The sequence below is a fragment of the Anomaloglossus baeobatrachus genome, chromosome 3 (genome assembly GCF_048569485.1).
Source record: "Anomaloglossus baeobatrachus isolate aAnoBae1 chromosome 3, aAnoBae1.hap1, whole genome shotgun sequence".
Taxonomy (NCBI): Eukaryota; Metazoa; Chordata; class Amphibia; order Anura; family Aromobatidae; genus Anomaloglossus; species Anomaloglossus baeobatrachus.
The window spans coordinates 584086536-584102150 of NC_134355.1; the positions used below are offsets into that span (position 1 = coordinate 584086536).

The 15615-nt window shown below is 48.7% G+C and overlaps 1 protein-coding gene across 1 annotated transcript in view; it reads right to left on the reverse strand.

Moving 5' to 3' along the window:
• LOC142296903 (E3 ubiquitin-protein ligase TRIP12-like) overlaps positions 1-7676 on the reverse strand; it is a 498462-nt gene extending 490786 nt beyond the window's left edge. Inside the window, exon 1 of the mRNA XM_075341010.1 lies at positions 7602-7676. The gene's annotated coding sequence lies outside the window, so the exon portion shown is untranslated. The remainder of the gene's footprint in view (positions 1-7601) is intronic.
• Between the last annotated feature and the right edge of the window lie 7939 nt (positions 7677-15615).

Here is a 15615-nt window from a genome sequence, read left to right on the forward strand (position 1 = left end):
GGGGACAAGGTGGGCACATGACTATAGGATGGGGACAAGGTGGGCACATGACTATAGAATAGGGACAAGGTGGGCACATGACTATAGGATGGGGACAAGGTGGGTACATGACTATAGGATGGGGACAAGGTGGGTACATGACTATAGGATGGGGACAAGGTGGGCACATGACTATAGGATGGGGACAAGGTGGGCACATGACTATAGGATAGGGACAAGGTAGGCACATTACTATAGAATAGGGACAAGGTGGGTACATGACTATAGAATAGGGACAAGGTGGGCACATGACTATAGAATAGAGACAAGGTGGGTACATGACTATAGGATGGGGACAAGGTGGGCACATTACTATAGAATAGGGACAAGGTGGGCACATTACTATAGAATAGGGACAAGGTGGGCACATGGCTATAGAATAGGGACAAGGTGGGCACATTACTATAGAATAGGGACAAGGTGGGCACATGACTATAGGATGGGGACAAGGTGGGTACATGACTATAGGATGGGGACAAGGTGGGCACATGACTATAGGATGGGGACAAGGTGGGCACATTACTATAGGATGAGGACAAGGTTGGCACATGACTATAGGATGGGGACAAGGCTGGGGACATTACTAAATGACGGGGACATTATATATATACTATTATAATACTATTATATATATATTATAATACTATTCGATGGGGACATTACTATAGAATGGGGACAAGGATGGGGTCATTACTATAGGATGGGCACTAGCATGGGCACAGTACTACAGGATAGAGGCATTACTACAAGGGGACAAGGATGGGAAACATTACTATAGGATAGGGATAAGGCTGGGGACATTACTATAGGATAGGGACATTACTATAGGATGGGGACAAGGATGGACACATTACTACAGGATGGGCACATTATGATAAGATGGGGACAAGGCTGGGGACATTACTATAGGATGGGGACAAGGTTGGCACAGTACTATAGGATGGGGACAAGGTTGGCACATTACTATAGGATAAGGACATTACTGTAGGATGGGCACATTACTATAGAATGGGACAACCATAGGATGGGGACAGTACTACAGGACAGGGAGATTGCTACAAGGGGACAAGGATGGGCAACATTACTATAAGATGGGAACAAGGCTGGACACATTACTACAGGATGATAAGGCTGGGACATTACTATAAGATGGGGACAAGGATGAGCACATTACTGTAGGATGGGGCACAATACTACAAGGGGACAAGGATGGAGAACATTACTATAAGATGGGGACAAGGCTGGGCACATTAATATAGGATGGGGACAAGGATGAGCACATTACTATAGGATGGGGACAAGGATGAGCACATTACTGTAGGATGGGGCACAATACTACAAGGGGACGAAGATGGGCACATTAGAACAAGATGGGGAACATTACTAAAAGATGTTGGCCAAAATTTCTATATAGTGATAATTATAACACTATTAGTTACAAGAAAGGGATAAAATGTAAAAAAAAAAATAAGGCATGACTTTTTTTTCCCATCAAATTTTTTTTCATATTTAAACAAAGAATGTGCACATTTGTTATAATAAACAAGTGAGAAATGTTCAAAATCAGTCATCCAAAGGTGTGAAAGAAAAAAATAAAATATGGTACCAATAAAAATGTCACTTTGTCATGCAAAGAATGTGGCCCCCCAAATTATTTTTTTCCTCTGTGCGGCCCATACACCCAGCCGAGTTTGAGACCCCTGCCTTAAGGCTATGTGCGCACGCTGCATGTTTGCGGTGACCACAAAGATGTACGTTTCTGGCACAAAAAAATGCACCCGCAGCAAAAACGCATCCAAAAAATGCATGTTTTTGCCAATGCGTTTTTTAAGTGAAATCTATTGCTTGGAGAGCTCAAAATTGTAGAAAGACTTGACATGCTGCAGTTTTCTGGTCACCACAAAGTGCAGCCAAAACAAGCTGCAATGTGCGGATAGAAAAACTGAAATCTCATAGACTTTGCTAGTGAAGGAAATGCATGCAGTTTGATGAAGCAAACTGCACCCACAAAAACGTGGCAAAAACGCAGTGTGCGCATGAGGCCTTAGGGTATATGGGCACACTGCAGTATTATCTGCACCCAAACTGCAACTTGTCACAGACTGCCTGGAAATGTAAAAACACTTGTAAAGATGGTGAGCTTTGTCAATTCTGATTTCATGCGTTTTTCAGTGGAAAGTGACAAAAATCCAAGAAGATAGAACATGCTGCATTGTTTTTGTAAGAAATTTGTGACAAATAAACTGCAGATGAAAAAACTGCAACGTGCGCACAGCAAATTTGATTTCTTATAAGGGTGCTTTACACGCTGCGACATCGCTAACGATATATCGTCGGGGTCACGTCATTAGTGACGCACATCCGGTGTTGTTAGTGACATCGCAGCGTGTGACACCTAGGAGCGACGATCAACGATGGCAAAAACGTCAAAAATCGTTGATCCTTGACACGTCGCTCCTTTTCATATCGTTGGTGGTGCATGCCGCTGGTTGTTCGTCGTTCCTGCGGCGTCACACATCGCTATCGCCTCACCTCTCCTCACATCTCCTTACCTGCGTCCACCGGCAATAAGGAAGGAAGGAGGTGGACGGCATGTTCCGGCCGCTCATCTCCGCCCTCCTCTGCTATTGGACGGCCGTTTTGTGATGTCGCTGTGACGCCGAACGCACCTCCCCCTTGAAGGAGGAATTGTTCGGCAGCAACAGCTACGTCGCACAACAGGTATGTGCGTGTGACACTGCCGTAGCGATAATGTTCGCTACGGCAGCGATCACAACATATCGCACGAACGACGGGAGCGGGGGCTCACGCCCGCGATGTCGCAGCGTGTAAAGCACCCTATAGACTTTACTGTGAAGTCAAAAGTGAGAAAGTTCTAACAAAACTGCACCAAAAAATGCGACAAAAAACGCAGCGCACGCATATAGCCTTATGTCTCATATCACATGCCTTGCTGTAGAAATATTATCTCTTATCACTTTATGTAAATGAGCTCTTCCAGGCTATGGGGCGGATCCTGCATGGAAGATCACTCCGCCTCCAGATATTATTTTATATAACAGGGGCGTTATCTGTGTGATGTGTGACTCTGTTAGGCTAATTTCACACATCAGTTTTTGGCATCAGGCACAATCCGGCGTGTGCCTGATGCAACGGATCCGGCGCAGAATATGCAAAAACTGATGTGTCTGATTCTTTTTTTTGACGGTTCCAATATACCTGATCCGTCAAAAAATGGATTCGGCGCATCCGTTTTTACATCCTTTTCGTCCGTTTTTTTTGCTGGATCCGTTTTTTTCAATACATTGGAGCATGCTCAGTTTACAAAAACGGATCCGGCGGCCACATCCGTTTTTTACCGCATTACGCCGGATCCGGCATCCATAGGCTTCCATTGTAAAACATGCCGTATCGCGTCGGATACGTCGCAATGCGTTTTTTTTGCCGGACAAAAAAACGTTACAAGATACGTTCCCTCCGGCCGCCGCTTTAGGCAATTATGACAGATCCGGCAAAAGCCGGATGCAACGCAAGGCCATCAGGCACAATCCGGCACTAATACAAATCAATGGGGATAAAACGGATCTGGCGCCGGATCCGTTTTACCCGTTTTTTTCCGGATTGTGCCTGATGGAAAAAAACTGATGTGTGAAATTAGCCTTAGGCTAGGTTCACACTTCTGTTGTTTTGCATCAGTCACAATCTGTCGCCTTGAGGAATTATGGTATCCTGCAAAATATTTTGCAGGAATCCAGTTTTTCCCCATAGACTTCTATTAGTGACGGATTGCGACTGATGATGCTGCGTTGCATCCACTGCGTCGCAGTCAGTCGTTTTTTAACTGACTGCCGGGCGGGAGCAACGCAGCCTGTAACGTTTTTTGAGCAGCGCAATCCGTAGGATTTTGCTGCGCATGCTCTCTCTGGCTCCCTGCACCCATAACCAGGATACACATCGGGTAACCAAGCAATGCGCTTTGGTTAGTTACCCGATATTTACACTGGTTACGTGTGCAGGGAGCCAGCGCTAAGCGGTGTACGCTGGTATCCAAGCTAAATATCGGGTAACCAAGCAAAAAGTGCTTTGCTTTTAGTTACCCGATCTTAACCATGGATACGTGTACAAGGAGGCCGACACTTCCCCACTCAGCTCCGCCCCCTCCCGCACTCCGCATGTGTACACACACACACTCACTTGTCCCCAGCCCTGCAGTCCCCGCGGCACTGACGTCCTCAGCGCCACGGCCCCGCACACCTCGCGCTCCGCCCCCCGCACACAACGGAGTACGACAATGATTTCTGTTCTTTGTCATCCGTTGTACAACGCATCAGTCACAAGCGTCCAGCAACACATGTGAGGCTACTTTCACACTTGCGTTGGACAGCTTCCGTTGCTATCCGCAGCCTTGAGGAATTACGGTAACCGTTGCAGGAAACCGTTATATTCCTCATAGACTAGATATCTATCTATCTATCATATGCTAGATACGGATAGCAATGGATGGTCTTGCATTGCATCCGCCCCGCGGCGCATCAGTTGTTTTGACGCTGACCGTCAGTAACCGTCGGGCGGATGGAACGCTGCATGTAGCGTTTTTCTGCACTTGGCGGAGTGTCAAAAAAACGCAACCTGCAGGATTCCGTCGGCGTCCGTTGTTTTTATAATGGACGCCTATGGTGGCGGATTCCGTTAGAATCCGTCATTTTGACGGATTCCGTTAACGCATCCGTCTTTACACAACTGCGCATGCTCAGAAGTGTAAAGTCAAGGAAAAAAAACCTATAACGGATTGCGTTATTTGTACGATCCGTAGCATCCGTTGTGCCACTATATGCAACGCATCCGTCGCATGCGTCACACAACGCAATGCTACGGATCTCGTCCAACGCAAGTGTGAAACAAGCCTGACTGATGCAAAACAACGGAAATGTGAACCTAGCCTTATCTGATCTCTCAGCAGAGCTGTGTCTCTTCTGCAGGTGCCTCTCAGCTTGCAACATTGTTGCAATAAAGCAGAGCTCATGGAGCTGCAAAAAATGTGTTTGCAAGACAAATTTCATTTCTCCTGTTCTGTGTCAGTATCTCACAGCTTTTATTTAAAATAATCTCTGCAGGCGGAGTTACCTTCCAGATTGCATCCGCCCCATAGCCTGGAATAGCTCATTTACATAAAGCGATAAAAGATCATTTTTCCACTACAAAACATACAGGTATGGCATTTTCAGCTTTGTATAACCTGTATGCCCATATTAACAGTTAAAAAAGGTCAAAGTGGTGACAGATTCCCTTTAAACTGTCGTGAGTCACCACATACACATAGGCACACACACGTTATCACGAACACAGAGGCACACAGACATGATCAATTAAAAAGGAGCACACATGTCACAGAGGCACACAGAGGTCACCACATACACAGCAGTATACACACATCACTATGCACACAGAAGCGCACACACAGGTAACTATGCACACAGAGGTCACCATGCACACAAAGGCGTGCACACAACACTATGCACGCAGAGGCACACACAGACACACACACAGGTCACTATGCACACAGAGGAGCACACACATGTCACTATGCACACAGATGTACACACAGGTCACCATGCACAGAGGAGCACACACAGGTCACTATGCAAACACAGGTCACTATGCACACACAGGTCACCATACACAGAGGAGCACACACAGGTCACTCTGCACACAGAGGAGCACACACAGGTCACCATACACAGAGGAGCACACACAGGTCACTATGCAAACACAGGTCACTATGCACACACAGGTCACCATACACAGAGGAGCACACACAGGTCACTATGCACACAGAGGAGCACACACAGGTCACCATACACAGAGGAGCACACACAGGTCACTATGCACACAGAGGAGCACACACAGGTCACCATACACAGAGGAGCACACACAGGTCACTATGCACACAGAGGAGCACACACAGGTCACCATACACAGAGGAGCACACACAGGTCACTATGCACACAGAGGAGCACACACATGTCACTATGTACACAGAGGAGCACACACATGTCACTATGTACACAGAGGAGCACACACAGGTCACCATACACAGAGGAGCACACACAGGTCACTATGTACACAGAGGAGCACACACATGTCACTATGCACACAGAGGATCACACAGGTCACCATGCACAGAGGAGCACACACAGGTCACCATACACAGAGGAGCACACACAGGTCACCATACACACAGGTCACTATGTACACAGAGGAGCACACACATGTCACTATGCACACAGAGGAGCACACACATGTCACTATGCACACAGAGGAGCACACACATGTCACTATGTACACAGAGGAGCACACACATGTCACTATGTACACAGAGGAGCACACACATGTCACTATGTACACAGAGGAGCACACACATGTCACTATGCACACAGAGGAGCACACACATGTCACTATGCACACAGAGGAGCACACACATGTCACTATGTACACAGAGGAGCACACACAGGTCACCATACACACAGGTCACTATGTACACAGAGGAGCACACACAGGTCACCATACACACAGGTCACTATGTACACAGAGGAGCACACACATGTCACTATGCACACAGAGGAGCACACACATGTCACTATGCACACAGAGGAGCACACACATGTCACTATGTACACAGAGGAGCACACACATGTCACTATGTACACAGAGGAGCACACACATATCACTATGCACACAGAGGAGCACACACACAGGTCACTATGCACACAGAGGCACACACACACAGGTCACTATGCACACAGAGGCACACACACATGTCACTATGCACACAGAGGCACACACACACAGGTCACTATGCACACAGAGGCACACACACAGGTCACTATGCACACAGAGGCGCACACACACAGGTCACTATGCACACAGAGGAGCACACACATGTCACTATGCACACAGAGGCACACACACACAGGTCACTATGCACAGAGGCGCACACACAGGTCACTATGCACACAGAGGCACACACACACAGGTCACTATGCACAGAGGCGCACACACAGGTCACTATGCACACAGAGGCACACACACATGTCACTATGCACACAGAGGCACACACAGGTCACTATGTACACAGAGGAGCACACACATGTCACTATGCACACAGAGGCACACACACACATGTCACTATGCACACAGAGGCACACACAGGTCACTATGCACACAGAGGCGCACACACACAGGTCACTATGCACACAGAGGCACACACACACAGGTCACTATGCACACAGAGGCACACACACAGGTCACTATGCACAGAGGCGCGCACACACACAGGTCACTATGCACACAGATGTACACAAACATGAATGCACTGCAGTTTAGGGCCTAGGCTGGCTATCATCACGCAGGAGACATACTGATAATTCCTCTCCTGGTTCGGCCTCACCCAGACACGTGCCCACCTGCTCCTCTCTAGCTCAGTTTCACCCTCTCTACCCCCAAACACCTCAGAAGCAGAGAGACCTCACCAGAAGCCTCCAGAAGTGAATGATGTAACTCACATTTCTGCACGACGTTTCCTTCACCAGCAGCCTCCTCAGCGGTGCAGCCGGTCTGCTTCCTGCTGTATGATTGGGGTGATACAACCTTTGGTGATTGCTGCTCCACCAATCAGATAGCAGAAAGCAAACATTGCACTCCTTAGTGATTGCTGCTTCACCAATCAGACAGCAGGAAGGACACAGCAGCCTCTTCTGATCCACCAATCAGCGTAATGCTTCTGGTCAGGACTCAGGGGAGCTTCTCAAAGTACCGTGCGGCTGCCAGAGTATGTTAGGTTGAGAGGCCCTGAGCTGCTGCTAGGCGACCAGCGCAGGGCAATTGCCCCCGGCCCCGCCTGAGGCCTAACATAACAGGCAGAGCTCTATTCTCCCGCCGCTTCAGTGCTCGGCAGCGCTGATTGGTCACATTTATTATTCTCTGCACTTCTGTAAGTTTCTGGACGTCCATGAGCCCTGCCTTTATCTGGGAGTCTTCCAGACATATCAGGGGAGTTGACAAGCCTGGAAATATGGGCCATTCCCTGGGATTCTCTATGGGACAGTGTAAAATGAGAAGTCTGCAGTCACTGTGTGTCTCTATGTGACTGCAGATTTATCAGTCCTCACAGGGCAGACAGTGTGAGCTGGGAGGGTGCATGAGTCTGCAGTCACATAGAGAGATACATAGACTGCAGACTCATCTTACACTGGACAGCCCCTTTAAGCTCACACCATGGGGGCTGAATCTAAGGGTTTGCAGCCCTTCTAGTTATAGGTGAAGGCTCCATAATGTGCTGGTCATTGAAGGGAACCTGTAAGGTCCAATATGCAGCCAGAACCACGAGCAGTTCTGTGTATACTGCTAATCCCTGCCTAACCGTCCCTGTATACACTAGCATAGATAAAGAGATCTTTGGAAAACGTATTTCTAAAGATCTTTTATCTTATGCTAATGAGCGAGGGGACTAGTCCGCCCTCTTAGCATGTCAGTACCCACAGGGGTGTACTAACATGCTGTTCAATGCAGCATCACCAGTATTCGCTGTGACCGCGCTTCTGAATGCCGGACACTTCCAGTCATGCGCAGTATGAAGCGTCCCAGCTTCAGAGAGGTCTACTGCGCATGACTTCAGAAGCGCGGTCACAGCGAACACAGGTACGTGTGGCACCGCTGGTGAGGCTACATTGAATATCATGTTAGCACACCCCTGTGGGCGTACTAACATGCTAAGAGGGCGGACTAGTTGTAGGAACTGACGTCCAGGGGACTAGTCCCCGCGCTCCTTAGCATACGATTAAAGATCTTTAAATGTCCATGCTCCAGGGAAGACGCTAAAAGGAGTGGGTGTACACTAGTGTAATGACAAAAGATATCTTCATAAAAAGTATTTCTAAAGATCCATATGTATAATATTCAGCTCACCGTGTGTACACTGTACACACGGTGAGCTGAACATTATACATATGGATCTTTAGAAATACTTTTTCTGAAGATCTCTTTATCTATGCTAGTGTATACATAGATTAGCAATATGCACTCAGAACTGCTCGTGGTTCTGGGTGCATATTGGACCTGACAGGTTCCCTTTAATCAGACGCCTCTGAGCCTTCACCGGCCCTTATTTGCTGTTGGCTGCTTATTTATTAAATTATACCAGGCTAAAAACAGTCTTTTATACTATTTGAAAGACACTAGAGGGTGCAAGTGTAAACCCTGCTCTAGTCTGAGCTGTCCCTCCTATAACAGCTGTCCCTGAACTGCACTGTGCTGGTCATCGCGCCCCCACATCACAAATCACAGTTATGAAAGTAGCCAACATAGCTAGAATAGTACTGTGATTGGCAGGCAATCCCTGCATGTTTAGTGGCTGAAAAACAGCCACAAAACAAGAGGTGGGGACTCAAGCATGGCGCCCAAGCACCTGCAATACTGGACTGAGTCTCACACAGTGTGGAGCACACTCGCTCATCACACACCATACATATACAAAGGTGAGGAATAACGTTGGGAGTACTTCTTTAAGTTATTTTAAAACGAGATTTCATTGAATAATTTAATTCTTACCATTCAACATTTAAAAAATAAAAATAGGTATATTAATACTCAGAAGAAAATGCTAGGTAAAGGTGTTGTTCACAATTTAAATATTAATGGTTCATCTTTAGGATAGGTCATCAATATAAGGATGGTGGAAGTCCAGTTGGTGACACTCCTTAGTGTTCTCACCTACTTGATGCCCCTAAGAAATTCACTCCCCCCACGCAGTATGATATCCCATCACCCACAATTTATGATGGCCACTCAAGCCCCAGATGCCCCACATCACCGTACACAGTAAAATCACACAGTGAGATCTGCCATTTTCTGGGAGTCTTCCAGACATATCGGGGGAGTTGACAAGCCTGGTAATATAGGCCATTCCCTCGGACTCTCTATGGGACAGTGTTAAATGGGTTGTCCGATCTAAAATCATAAGTCTGCAGTCTCTCTATGTCACATGAATCTTCCTAGTATATGCATCTGTTTCTCAGTCAGGAACGGCGGTCATGTGGCAGCAATTGTGCGATATTCATGCTCCTGACCTGAACCCAACTAGTGATCATAGCCTCCCTCATTACAAGTGTATTGAGCGAGGCTGCACCTACTAGTTGGGTTCTGGGAGTCTTCCTTCCATTTTGGGAGAGTTGACAAGTCTCCAGTCTCTACATAACTGCAGACTCATGAATCCTTCAGCGCACACACTGTGTTGCGAGGATTTGCTGGTTTCTGAGCTGGAAATGGCGGTCATGTGACCTCTATTCTGCGATATTCATGTTACCAGCCAGAACCCGGCTAGTGGACACAGCCTCACTCATTACAAGTGTATCGGGCAAGGCTGCTCCTACTAGTCAGACACGTCACTCCCCATGTGAAGATTAAGGCCCCAAAACGTCATAATTTCTACTGTGTCTTCATGGGTCCAGTTAGAAAATGATGAATTGCAATTTTGGGCCAAAAATTTGTTGAGCGTACAAAATTGGCTGGAAATTGGAGCTCATAATTTTCAAGAGGTGAGGTCTATAGGGGTCTCTAACGGAGAGCGGTGGCTAATTTGCTGCTCTGGGGCATTTCGTGGGGATCATTATCACTGGAGGGAGAAGAGGAGGAAAAATAAAGGAAGGTGGCCTCTTCTCCTTCACAATCAGTGTCCGAGACAAGGACGGCGTATGCCTCCTCTCCCTAACAATCAGTGTCCGAGGCAAGGACGGCATATGCCTCCTCGGCTGAATACGGTCTTTGGGATGAGCGGGACATGTTATTTTTTGTGTTAAAATTTTGGGTGTGTGTGACGCAAACATTTTTTTATTAAGATAGAGAAAAAGAAAAAAAAAAGAATCTAGAAAGAAATTAAAATAAAGTAAAAACAATATAAAAATTTGTTTAAAAAAAAATAACTAAACAGATGACAGTAAAAACAATTAGGCTATGTCCGCACGTTGCGTCGGTGTACCTGCAGTTTATTCTGCACGTTTTCCTTCCCTTGGTTTTTGACCAAATGGCTTTTGACCATTTTTTAGCGCTAAAAACGCATGCGTTTTTACCGCGTTTTTAGCGCTTTTTACCTGCGTTTTCACCTGCGTTTCTGCAGATGCGTTTTTGAGATCAAGACACTGAGAAATAAAGTTGAATTAGTCAAAAAGAATGAAAAAAGAGAAAAAAAGTATAAAATTAACTTTTAATAAAATTATATGGGAAATTATCATTTTTAATGTAATAATAGTAGTTATGCACATTTTAACAGAAAAATAGCTAAAGTTTATTATTTTTTTACATTTAAATTTTCAGTTATTGTGTGTGTGTAAAGGAACATTAGAACCCATTAATTTTTGTCCAGAAAAGCATGCGTTTTTGGAGCCAAAAACGCAGTTGAAAAGCAGGTAAAAAGCATGAAAAATGCAGGAATTGTGATTTTGGTTGCGTTTTGCCATTTCTCATTGACTCCAATGTTAAGGAAAATGGCAAAAACAACTGACATGCTGCTTCTTTTTCAGCATGGTTTTTGACCACAAATATGCAAATTAAACGCTGCAGAAAAAAAGCAAAGTGCAGACAGGATTTCTGCTTTTCCCATAGACTTTGCTGGAAATCAAAAACGCATGCGTTTTTGCCCAAAAACGTTGCTGCCAAAAACGCTGCAGAAACGCGGTAAAAAACGCAACGTGCGAACATAGCCTTACTGAGCGACCGCAACAAATTGCACTATCCAAATTACTAAATGAACGTCAGTAAAAAAAAATGACTGGTTATATTCAGTAAAAGATACAGTAGTGAATGCCGATTACTACAGTATATTTTTAGTGTCTCTCATTTAGTCCTATCAACTGATGTAAATTATTATTTTCAATTGATTTTTTTTTTTGTTACGCAAAAAAAAAAATGGAAGCCGATCTATGATGTGTGCCACTAATCAGCGCTCGACAGCTGCAGGATGCACGGAGGTGGTGTGAAGCCCCGCAAACGCTGTGTCGGTGCATTACCTTCAGGGACTCCACGCAGCTGGATCTGGTCACAGGTAGGAGATCTTCTATTTGTCGTGACGCCACTCTCAGAATTGCGGTCAGTGGGGACCGCCACTGCAGATTAAGGGATGCCTGGGGCTGATGGTGGGTGCAGTCGGTTGTAATAGCCTCCTGAGAGTGAGGCAAGCCCCAGGGCCCTGTGTAGGTGTGTAGAACCACAAGGCGCAGAATAACTCCACACAAGCGAAATGTCTTTCAGGGGTTTTACTCACGGAAGGTGGCAGAGTGAGTAACCCGGGCGTAGCTGGGATGAACTAGGCTGGAACCAGGTGTCCTTCAGGCTGACTGATGAGGGTGACTACCGACTCGCCTTCCTTAGCCCTTTGCGTTTTGGGGTAACCCCGACTTTTAGTCCCTATGGGGGTCACCCAGGGAAGTTGCTGATGCCTCTCTCCCCTTCGTTTGGCCCGTTTGCTTGTAGCCTGGACCAGGACACTCCGGCTGCTTGCCTCCTGTGAACTATGGGCCCTAACTGTGGCTACGTGGCTGCGGACTCTGTAGTGTGTTCTTGGGGGTGTGAAGTGCCCCCTCAAGCAGGTTTGGCAAGGAAAGGTGGATCTATCCCTGCACTGGGACCTACTACCCGTTTGGGCCTGGTAACTCCCTAGCAGTCTCCTTACTTCCCACTCCGTTGCTCTCTCTTTAGCTGAAGATGGATTTCGGGTAGCACTACTAGGTGACCGTTCTCCCCCGTCGGTAGCCACTGCGCGGACGCTGTCAGACTGCAACAGCCCCAGGGGTCTGCTCCTGACGCGTGCTCCCCCTGAACTGCACACTGAACTGGCTCACTGCTCCTCCTCTCCTGTTCTTGCCTACGCCACCTAGCAACCAGGCTCTCCACCACACCCCTTGAGTGGAGATGGAGGCTTTACCCCCTCCACTATTCCAGTGGAGGTGAAGGCTTTGCCCCCTCCTGGGATCCCCAGGGGTCCTCTCAAAGGTACATGTGTCAGACCTGATCACTATGCGCCTGTGTAGTCACACCTCGGTCAGCCTTCTGGATTACCTGTATTGTACTGTCCCCAGAATGGGTGCAGTACTCAGTGGTGCCTGACCAGGTCAGGGGCGCCACATTCCCCCTTAGTTATCACCAGCACGTCCTCGGGCTGCAAGACAACATTTTAAAATGCATGCATAAAACGTTAAAACATGTAAAACATTTTTAAAACCACCTGGTACCATACATCACCACCCTCCACCCACAAGTCCGTTAACCCACCCAAAACCCTCTCAGGAGGCAGGTCACCGGTCCTTTTGGTAACCAGATCTGGGCCATCCGCTTCCCCAGACCTTTCCTCCAATCTGCCTCTCCCGTTGGCCGCGCCTTCAGCCACTTCTGGCAGGATGTAGAGGCGGCTTCCAGGGTCTGGTGGTTTTCAGGGTATACCTGGCCCGGTGGATCCGCGCCTTCAGCCTCTTCTGGCAGGATGTAGAGGCGGCCTCCACAGTTGGTGCTGACCAGGTACCCTCTTTGTGGTGGAGAGCCAGGTCCCATAAACAGGCATGCTCTCTGGTTGCAGGTGAGCCAAGGCCCCATAAACGGGCTGGCTCTGGTGGTGGTACCCTCTGGTGTAACTATTTACACTGCGAGAGTTTGTGGCTATAGCCAGTTCATAGCCTTAAGGTTTATTTCTCACATTAGTTTATGTGGGCACATACTTAAACTTGGAAACGTTGCAAAAAACTTCAAACTGGTCAAAACAGTAACTTGTTGTACTTTCTTTGCTTTCCTCTACTCCTCCATACCAGGGCTTGGGCCTGTAGGGCTGCGGCACCTGTTGGTTTCTCGATCTCTTTCATCGTCCGTGGTGGTCTCATCAGTAGGTTCTTTGTCTTTTCTTTCTCTATCTCCGTCTTCTTCTGTGTCTGTTTCTTTTGCAGGACTGCTATAAGGATGTCTGGGACATGGCATAACATCCAATGCATACCAGCCTCTTTCTCCTTGGTGCATGGTAAATTCCACTGAGTCTCCGGTCCGTAGATTTCTTCCCGGATGTCCTCTGGGCAAATGGGCTCTAACGTCTCTTCTGTTAACAAAAATGCCCTCTTTCATACCAGGAGCTACTATGAAGCCGTATCCTGATTTCAAGCTGAAGTCTTCGACTACACCACGACAAAGTGGGCCTCTAACCTGGGATTTGGCCCTTCTCAGGAACCGTTTCTCCTCCAAGTCTCTGGCCGTGACTTCATCTTTATTCTCTGGAGACTGCGGTGCAGGGGAAAACTTGGTCCTACTACGGCGCCGTGTCCTACGGGCTGGATTCTGCTGGGTTGCTGCTTCACTGTTTGCAGGCTCCCAGGTGAGGTACTTGGACAGGTCTTCCTCAGCGGAGGGTGTCAGGCCCTCTTCATCCCAGCGGGAGTACGGCAGCATCTCTGGCTCTGGGCATGGATCCACTGCCGATGGCTCCGGGGTCAGCTCCTCAGCCTCCTGGCCTCCTCTCCCCCTTAGTTCTTCTGAGCACTCCTTTGGTGGCAGCGCTGGGGATGAGTGTTCATCAGCTGGCCCGGGCGGTGGACTTTTTGGCGTGGATATCTCCAGAGTCTTCTGAGGGGTATGTGGAGGGAGCAGATACCGGTCCACCACCTCCTTTGGGAACTGGGCCTCTAGGTCAGCCTTCAGCTTCTGGTATTCGGGGTCCTCCCCCAGCGTAGACTGCCTAGCAGGGACCTCCTTGGACTGGGGAGCGGTGTCTGCTCTGGCCTTGCAGGCCGGGGTAAATGGTGATACAATCTTATCTTGGCGGGCCGCGCCTGGCATGGCGGCGGCCTGGTCTTGGCGGGCCGCGCCTGGCATGGCGGCGGCCTGGATCAGCGTCGCTGTTGCAGTTGGCGTCTTAGCGGGCATCGCTACTATGGCCGGTTCTTGGCGGGCCGGGCAGGGCATCGCTGCGGCGGCCTGGATCGGCGTCGCTGTCGCGGCCTGGATTGGCGTCGCAGCTGCGATGGGATCTGTGCAGGCTGGGCTGGGCGTCGCTGCAGCGATCTGGGCTTGGCGGGCCGCACCGGACGTGGCTGCGGCCTGGTTCAGCACCTCACTTGCGGCGCGGACGAGCGTTGCTGCTGCGGTGGGGTCTCGGCGGGCCGGGCCTAGCATGGCGGCGGCCTGGGTCAGCGTCACACCTGCGGCGTGGATGAGGGTCGCGGTGGCAGCCGGTTCTTTGCGGGCCGGGCAGGGCATCGCTGCGGCGGCCTGGGCTGGGCGGGCCGCACCTGGCGTGGCTGCGGCCTGGTTCAGCGTCGCCGCGGCGGGCGCCTCTTCAGGGACTACGGGCGTGGCAGCAGGGGTCGGGGCACTCGTGCTGGCAGGGGCAACACTGGACTCACCCATCGGTAGCAGCATCGGGGTCTGAGTCGTCGCCACTCGGTCTGGCACTCGTCGCGTGGCCCTCTCCTCGTAGGCCTGAACCGCCGTAGCCATCCCCAGAAGCTCCTTGCGTCCCTCGCTGAGCTGCCGTAGAACCCTGGTTTCTAG